A 9249-nucleotide genomic window follows, 5' to 3' on the forward strand; every position below is an offset into this window, starting at 1 on the left:
CTGAGGCATACAACAACAGACTGAATTGCTAAGATGTACACTGGACTCAGTACAATGATCAAAATACTAATTAAATAAACCTCCATGTAACTGTTTCTGTACTGAAAATAGCCTTCCTCCTCCAAGTAACCTGAACTTTCACTTGCAGCTCCTTCATCTGGGATAAAATCACCCAGACGGGCTGTGGTCCTGGGGCCCTGACGTTTGCGTTCTTGACCAGTTGTGGGAATCTGGCAGTAAGTCTGTAAGTGATCTGGTACATGACCTTCATAGGATCTACTAACCTCATAAGACATCACTTGCTGATAGAAAAGGATTTTCTCTGGAGATGAGTTTATAACTTTTTCTTAAGACAGATTTGTTTTTTTTCCCATTGGCATAGCAGTTTGTTTTCCTGGAACAGAAAATTTTAAATAATACAATCTGTCCTCCTGTTGAGAGTCTGCTAATTCTAACAGTTTTGCACTAGAAACTTCACGTGTGTCAACTCAGCTGGTCAGTCAGCCCGGTCAGACGTGTCTGCTGACCTGTTTGTCACCCATGCTGATGTGAAACTCTAGGAGGGCATCTGTGCGTCTTCTGTGCTCAGTCAGGAAGTCTTCCAGACGTTGTCCTGAAGTTTCCTCTTGGGGCTGTGCTTGTCAGGGCCCAGTGGTGGGGAGTTGATGTCTCTGATGCTCTCACTCTTCTCATCTGTGTACAGTGGGAAGGGCTTGGTTATCATTCTGCCAGTTTTTGCTTTATGACCTTGAACTAGTGCTCTGAGCCTTTGCTTTCTCATTTATAGATGAGAATGATAACACTCACTTCATAAAGTTATTCTGATAGTTGGTGAAAAGCACTTTGCAAGTGGTAAAGGATTAAATGAATATTAGTTATTATTGATAGTCACGATTATGATTATAAAGCAACAATAAATGCCTACTCCACTTTGCATCATGGCCCCTTGAGGAATGCAACACAGGAGACGATATATCCTAACCCAGTGTGGTTTCTAGCAGAAGGGAAAAGATGCACATTACATGGCTAGACACCACAGGCACAGAATTCTGGCTTAATGAGATGCTGTGCAGATTGTTAAATTCAAATCCATTCTTTCAGGATTAATAGAGAAAATGGATTGTTGTTTTTTGAACATCAAAGATTTCCCAGAAAGAGGGCACCATCTTGTGGTCAATGGGATGAACTGACAGAAGTCCAAGAATCACACGGATGAACAGTGGTTCTCAAAGTTGCAGTTCCCAGGCCAAGGTCCCAGTCCTGGAGGGTCCAATGTAATTGGTAAGACATGGGGCCCCAGGCTGGTACTTGTTAATGCTCCCCCATGGGATTCTAGTGTGCAGCCAGGTTGATAACCACCAATCAGGAGCTTTTTTTTGCCTGTTACCATACAAGCAGTAAGCACACAGAGATGGGCCTGTGTGGATCTCCTGACTACAGGGCACTTCCCAGGGAGCAAAGGCTTCTCCCGCACCACTAACAACAACAGAATAGCTAACCCAGTTGTGCCTCCTAGTTTGCAAAGCATGTGCTCGTTTCAACCACAGCAATTATCTGAGGGAGATGTGATTATCCCTACTTCCTATGAGGAAACGGAGGCCCGAAGTAACACAACCAGGTAACACGTCTTCTAGACCCAGATCCTATGCTCCAGGGCCTTGTCTGCCATAGTAGTAATAATAGCAGCCCCCATTTATTGAGCCATTAGGACCTTGAAGCCTGAGATAGGAAAGGCGTGGGTTTGAGGGCATGTACCAGGGAGTGGTTGGCAAAGCCTTGAAGTATCAATAGGCACAATAATTATGTAAAAGGAGGTATTATCATCACCAGTCTTTGTGTTTAATGAGAAAACTGAGTGTCAAAGAGATGGACTGACTGGAAGTCACTGGGAGTCTGTCACTGGGGGAGTGGCTAAGGGACGTGTGGACTCTGCCTGCTGGGGACTTGCCTGCAGCAGTCAGGAGCAGTGAACTGTACCTGCAGCGTTGTGAACAAAGCTCAGATACCACGGTGAGGGAAGATTAGATTCAGTACTATTAATATAAATATGGAAACCCACTCATAAAGTAACATTAAATGTTTTTCTGGGATGCACAAAATCTAAATATATTTATGGAAGACAGATCAGAGGAAAACAGCATACACTAGAGTTTACGCTTATGCGAGGAAGGAAATGAGATTGACTGTGGTGAATGAGAAGAAAAATTAAAAGGCTGCCTTCCCTGGACAGATGATGCTAATGTGTAATAAACCGATGAGTATGATCAACACAATTTGATGCACCAGAGGTTCCTAAAAAGAGAAGAGTGGAAAATATTTTTGGCAGAGTCACCAGACTTTCTCCAGCACACTGTTAATCCACAGAGATGCAAAGACAACAGACATTTTGGGGATTGGCAATGAAGGTTTGTAGAAAGTCTCTGCAGGGTTGGAACCTAGGGTGCTAGTGTGAGACTGGTGAGGCATGAAAAGCTGGGCCATCAGAATACAGCAGAAGAGCTGGGGCAGGGACGCAAGGGACAAGGGGACTGACCCCACCACACAGTCAGAGCAGGGGAGTTAGGGACCTGAAGAAGGTAAGGAACTTGATAGCAGTTAGCAAATGTCTCAGGACCACTTTCCACTCTTAAAATTATCACAGGCTCGAAGGAGATTTTATATTTATGTGGGAGGTATGTTGTGTGTGTGTGTATTTAACCCCATATTAGAAATTAAAATTGAGACATTGTTAAATATTTATTCATTTAAGAATAATAAGCTCATGACATATTATGTAACTATCATTATGAAAAATACATATATTTTCCAAAGAAAGACAATTTAGTAAGACGAGTAGCACTTTTTAATTTTTTGCAATCTCTGGCTTAAGAGAATATAGCTATATTCTCAGATCTGCTTATGCACTCAATCTGTTGTGAAGTCACACAGATAGCTTCTGGAAAAGTCAGTTGTATACTTAATGAGAGAATGAGAGTGAAAGAGGTAAGTAATGTGTCAGTAGCAATGTGAAGAATGGTATTGGCTTCACAGACTCACTGAAGGAGTCTCTAGACCGCACCTTGACAAAGCTGAGTTTATTGCTAGTGAGATAAAGGGTTGCACTGAGCCCACAGGAGCCCAGGGGTAAAGCCGCATAGGAACTGGAACGTGGGCTCAGAGCATGGGGAAGGGGCGGGACTCAGCACGGGGTAGAGAGGGGACTCTTAATTCAGGAGAAGATGGCGGCCAGTCTGCCTGCTGAAATCCCTCTCTTTCTCTCTGCCAGCCCTGACTCGAATCATGGGCTGCAGAGCCCTCGCTTTAGTCCTCAGTATCTCCTGCTGCCCTGAAGCTCAGAGCACTTTGCTTCCCCGGCCCCACTCTTACAGCTGCTTCCTTGTTCTCCTGCTTCTTTCCTCCTCCTCCTCTGGATGCTTCTGGCTCTTTTGCTTTTCTCATCCCCTAAGTTCTTTCTTGGACCTATTAAAAATGGTAATTATAAAAACACCCAATATTATACAAAGCGCTTTCACACATATCTTCTTCATATTCTTGATTTCCACAGTTACAAATACCACCTGATGCCGATAACCCCGCAGCATGTATTCCCATCCCTGACTCCCCCAGTCTCCTGTTGTGCAATCCCAACTGCCTGTTGGATCTCTCCTCTTGAATGTTCTTCAGGCTCAGTGTGTCTAAAATGGCACTGATCTCAACCCAGTCTTCCAAGCCTGCAATATCGTCTTGAAATGATACTGTCCCAGCCACTCATGTAGCTACAAGACTCTATGAATTGACAAGGGCCAGTGATGTTGGGAACAGAAGAGAATGGACAGACATTAGAATCATGATGATGCATGATTGAGAAACAGTTCGAATAAGTGTTAGTGCAGGACAAGACCTGGTGGGGATTGGTTATTGGAATTAGCAGCAAATCCAACAATTGGAAGACAGGAGCAGTTTAAGCAAACATGATCTCAGCACTGTAGGCCTGAGTGTTTCTATAGTAACTGGATCAGGTCTGGAGTCTCCCCAGTCCTCATTATCCATCTTGGGCTGAAGACAGACTCTGGAATCTTACAGAACGAGGCTGGCCTTCAGGAGTGTGTAGATAGTTGATAGTTCTCATTCCTTTTGTTCATTCTTTATTTTATTGAACAAACATTGTTTAAGAGCATCTTATGTTGAGGCAGTCTACTAGATGTCATATGTGGTATAATAATGTAAATGCTTGAAGTAGTGATTTTTTTTTTCCTGGCCTACCCTTGCTCCATTCTCTCTCTCTTTTCTTTCTTTTCTTTCTTTCTTTTCTTTCTTTCTTCCTTCCTTTCTTTCTTCTTTTATTTTCCTTCCTTCTTTCTTTCTTTTTTCTTTCTTTCTTTCCTTCTTTCTTTATTTCTTTCCTTCTTCCGTTCACATTTTTTAATTGAGTAATAGTCATTTTACAATGTTGTGTCAAATTCCAGTATAGAGCACAATTTTTCAGTTATACATGAACATAACATATATTCATTGTCACATTTTTTTCGTTGTGAGCTACCACAAGATATTGTATATATTTCCCTGTGCTATACAGTATAATCTTGTTTATCTATACTGCATTTTAAAATCCCGGTCTGTCCCTTCCCACCCCCCACCCCCTTGGCAACCACAAGTTTGTATTCTATGTCTATGAGTCTGTTTCTGTTTTGTATTTATGTTTGTTTGGTTTTTGTTTTTGTTTTTGTTTTTGTTTTTTTAGATTCCACATATGAGCGATCTCATATGGTATTTTTCTTTCTCTTTCTAGCTTGCTTCACTTAGAATGACATTCTCCAGGAGCATCCATGTTGCCGCAAATGGTGTTATGTTGTTGGTTTTTATGGCTGAATAGTATTCCATTGTATAAATATACCACTTCTTCTTTATCCAGTCATCTGTTGATGGGCATTTAGGCTGTTTCCATGTCTTGGCTATTGTAAATAGTGCTGCTATGAACATTGGGGTGCAGGTGTCATTTTGAAGTAGGGTTCCTTCTGGATATATGCCCAGGAGCGGGATTCCTGGTCATATGGTAAGTCTATTCCTAGTCTTTTGAGGAATCTCCATACTGTTTTCCACAGTGGCTGCACCAAACTGCATTCCCACCAGCAGTGTAGGAGGGTTCCTGTTTCTCCACAGCCTCTCCAGCATTTGTCATTTGTAGACTTTTGAATGATGGCCATTCTGTAGTTTTGATTTGCATTTCTCTGATAATTAGTGATATTGAGCACTTTTTTCATATGCTTATTGATCATTTGTATTTCTTACTTGGAGAATTGCTTGTTTAGGTCTTCTGCCCATTTTTGGATTGGGTTGTTTGATTTTTTCTTATTAAGTCATACGAGCTGCTTATGTATACTGGAGATCAATCCTTTGTCGGTTTCATTTGCAAAAATTTTCTCCCATTCCATAGGTTGTTATTTTGTTTTGTTTACGGTTTCCTTTGCTGTGCAGAACCCTGTAAGTTTAATTAGGTCCCATTTGTTTATTCTTGCTTTTGATTCTATTGCATGGGTAGACTGTCCTAGGAGAACATTTTTGAGATGTATGTCAGATAATGTTTTGCCTATATTTTCTTCTAGGAGGTTTATTGTATCTTGTCTTATGTTTAAGTCTTTGATCCATTTTGAGTTTATTTTTGTGTACGGTGTAAGGGAGTGATTATTTTGATAGGAGAAGATATGTGTTAATTATATTGTTTCTTAAGGAAATCTCACCAATTTAAGTCAAAATGAAAACTAGAATCTCCAAGACTGATGTAAGAATGAGACTCTGCTGACTGGAAGCATCAACCTTGTCTGACATATGCAGCCCTCCCTGCCCCTAAAATCAGCTTCTCCATAGTCTGGCTCAGACAAGGATAAGTCATACTTGTTGAGTTACCCCAAATCTAAGCTAAGACAAAGACTTCATTCATGTTTGGGGGATACAGATAGTAAAGTCAGAAAATACTTGGAGTCTAGATGATTTGGCTAATAACATTTAATTCAATCATCTTCACTGTGCATGTCCCCTTTGTTTCAGCTCCACCTGCACATTCCAGATGCCTTCTCTATCCCTTACCACATAGGGATGCTCTCATAGACACAGAGATGGCTCTAAGAGCTTCCCTGGGAAGAGCAAAAAGAACCCCCTTCTCCAGCTGGGATAGACATGATGAGAGCTTGTCCATACTCAATTCTCCTGTCCTTCCAAACTTACAAAAGGATCATGCTCTCTGGCTTCTGGCAGTTAGACAAGGACATGTGTCACTTCCAAGGTGAAGCCCTTATTAGCTGGCTTGAGGTCTTCTAGATCTCTTTTCTCTTGCCATGGAAAACTGGAAATATGTTGAGGCAGATACACCCAAGATGCAAGTAGCCAAATGGCGACCCACCACATGGAAATCCATGGATGTTGCATGAGCAAGAAATAAAATTACATTCTGATAAGATGTGGAGATTTTTGGTGGTGTTCACTATTGCAGCATAATCTAGCCTATCTTGACTATCTAGCCTATCTTGACCTGACTCTTCCCTGAGGATTGACACTAAGAAGGCTTCTCTCTCCAGCTTTCTGTCCAGGTCCATGTGGTGTGAGGCTGGCAGGACTGAGCAATGTCAGCACATCTCTACATCCTCCCAAGCCCAGCATTCATGCTTCTGCTATAAACCATCCCCACCAGCCCCACTGCATTCCTTAATTTTAAATGCTTTCTTGCTTCATCTTTGTGTTCTTGGTTGCAGGGAAACTATTAGGTGGACAGGTTTATATTTATCCCATGACCTTAAACTCATCCTCAGTAGCACTCAGGTGGCCAAGAACACTGTTTCAGATTATTTAATGCTTGGAGTTCAGCCACCAGATGTTTAAAATGTTAAGTAGTTGCAAGTTATAAAACTCATCTGCTCAAGTATAAAGTTTTCACTCAGATAAAACCATTTTCAGAGATGAAATCAATCTAACCAAAGAAGAAAAGGGAATAAAATCAAGCAGCAGAGCACATGCTTGTCCTGACTCATAAGGAATCCAATCACTTCAATCATCCAGTTGGGTAGAGACCTAGACAACCTGACAGAAGGGCCAGTGGCAGGGGGTGGGGTGGGGTGGGCAAGAGCAGAGCCCTGTTAGGAGTCAGGAGTGTATCTGAGACCCTGGACTGCTACTAACCTTACATAACCTTGGGCAAGTCACTTAGTGTTACTCTTTGAGCCTCATTTATAAAGTTTTTTCAGTGAAGCTCTGATATTTATAATTTGATTAAATGGTGTACAGATATAAGTGGCCAATAAACACATGACAAAATGTTCCATATATTGAGCAAAAATGTTCAATAATGCATTAAGGAAATGCAAATCAAAAACCACAGTGAGCTACCACTTCACATCACTAAGATGGCTAGAATCACAGAGACAGATAAAACAAGTGTTGGCAAGAATGGAGAGAAATTGGAACCCTCATCCATTGCTGTTGAAAATGTAAAATGGTGCAGCTTTGGAAAACAGCTTGGTGATTCCACAAAATGTTAAACATTTAAAGTTACTGTATAACTCAGCAATCCTACTCCTAGGTATATATCCAAGAGAAATAAAAAATATATGTCCCCACAAAAACTTGCACATGAATGTTCACAGACAGCATTATCTATACTAGCCAGAAAGTGAAACAACCCAAATATCTACTGACTGATGAACTGATACCCACAGTGTGGTCTGTCCATACAATGGGCTATTACTCAGCATTTTAAAAATGAAGTACCAATACATGCTATAACATCGATGAATCCTGGACACACGATGCTAAACCAAGGAAGCCAGTCACAAAGGCCTCATAATGTATGTAAAATATTCAGAACAGGCAAATCCATAGAGAATGAAGTAGGGCCTAAGGGTCGTGGCAAGAATGAGGAATAATTGCTGATGGTGATACAGGGTTTTTCTAGGAGTTAAATCAGGAGGTCTAAAAATTAGATTGTGGTCATGATTGCACAATTCTTAGAATGTACTAAAATCTACTAAACTGTAAACTTTGGTTGAACTTTATAGCATGTCAATTACATCTCAATAAAGCTGTTAAAAATCGGATATCGATATCCACTAATCATTCGTTCATACTTTACTTATTGTCTCCCCTCTGCCAGGAGCTGAGTACACCGAGGTGAATGAGACAAAATCCCTAGCCATTATGGGCTCCTGATCCCTGGGGACGACACACGGACACAACGTAGTAAGTGCCACGAAGACAGCTTGCCCAGGTTACTTGGGAACACCGAGGCCACTTAAGTCAACCAGGAAGTCTAGTAAAAGGCTGAGAAAAGGACAGGGAGACAGACATTGTGTGCTGGGGGTGAGGTGGAGGGTGACAAGACCCATCCCTCCTCTCTAGGAGGTTAACTGAGTGTAGAGGAAGTGCAGATACACAGGGCGGAGTGTGATAAGTACCATGAGAAGTTACTACGTGCCCTGGAAATTCAGAAGAGGGCAATGTAATGACTTGAATGTCATTCTTCTGAATGTTCAGAGAGAAATGGGATATAATTTGGTCCTCTGAGACTTAACAATTCATCTTTAGAACCCAAAATTTAGGGCACACAGTGTGAAAACTGCTGCTATCATCAAAACGTGCCCTTTGTTTTGCACTAATAACCTATCATATTTTTAACCAAATTCTGTAACATGAAGAATATTAAATTCAGTTGCTAAAGAAGTATTAGTTGATTTCTGTTGATCAGAGTAACATGGTCTGTGGAATTAAAAATAATTGCTTGTACCTTTGTGGTGCCAACATGATCAGATTCAACCACACAAAAATAATTCTCGAAACAAGATACGATTGGGGCAGAATACACACCCAGCATACGGATGAGCTACACCCTGACATTGGGACCCCTGCAATGTGACCCGTGCTGTGAGAAGGAAGAGGGGAAGCTGCTGTGAGTCCCTCAGGGACGAGGAGGAGGGGGCAGGACACTGACGCCCCCAGCTGTTGTCAGAACACCAGTCAGGGTTCCAGGTGACCTTCTGATGCCAGCTGAGAGCAGGTCCTTTTTCCTGCTGGAACCAGGAACCTCCCAGACATCTAGGGAGGCCCAGGGCACAGCTCCTAATATATTGGGAGCTGAACCAGTTCTGCAGCCTATGCGTGGTCTCTAGACTCACCTTGACACCTGGCTCAGGAAGAGCTTCTGGGCTGTCCCTATACGGTGCCACTGAGTTTCAGCCCCACTGGAAATTGTGCCCCTGACTGCAGGGGTGGGGAGAAGATGTCCTC

At 42.0% G+C, this 9249-nt stretch overlaps 1 long non-coding RNA gene across 1 annotated transcript; it reads left to right on the top strand.

The window, feature by feature from the left end:
- The first annotated feature begins 1065 nt into the window (after nucleotides 1-1065).
- On the top strand, nucleotides 1066-8685 carry LOC116665318. The gene is made up of 2 exons (XR_004321880.1): nucleotides 1066-1281; nucleotides 8120-8685. It is a non-coding gene; the product is annotated as an uncharacterized LOC116665318 (long non-coding RNA).
- Nucleotides 8686-9249: the final 564 nt, after the last annotated feature.

This window comes from Camelus ferus, chromosome 8 (assembly GCF_009834535.1).
Source record: "Camelus ferus isolate YT-003-E chromosome 8, BCGSAC_Cfer_1.0, whole genome shotgun sequence".
Classification (NCBI taxonomy): Eukaryota; Metazoa; Chordata; class Mammalia; order Artiodactyla; family Camelidae; genus Camelus; species Camelus ferus.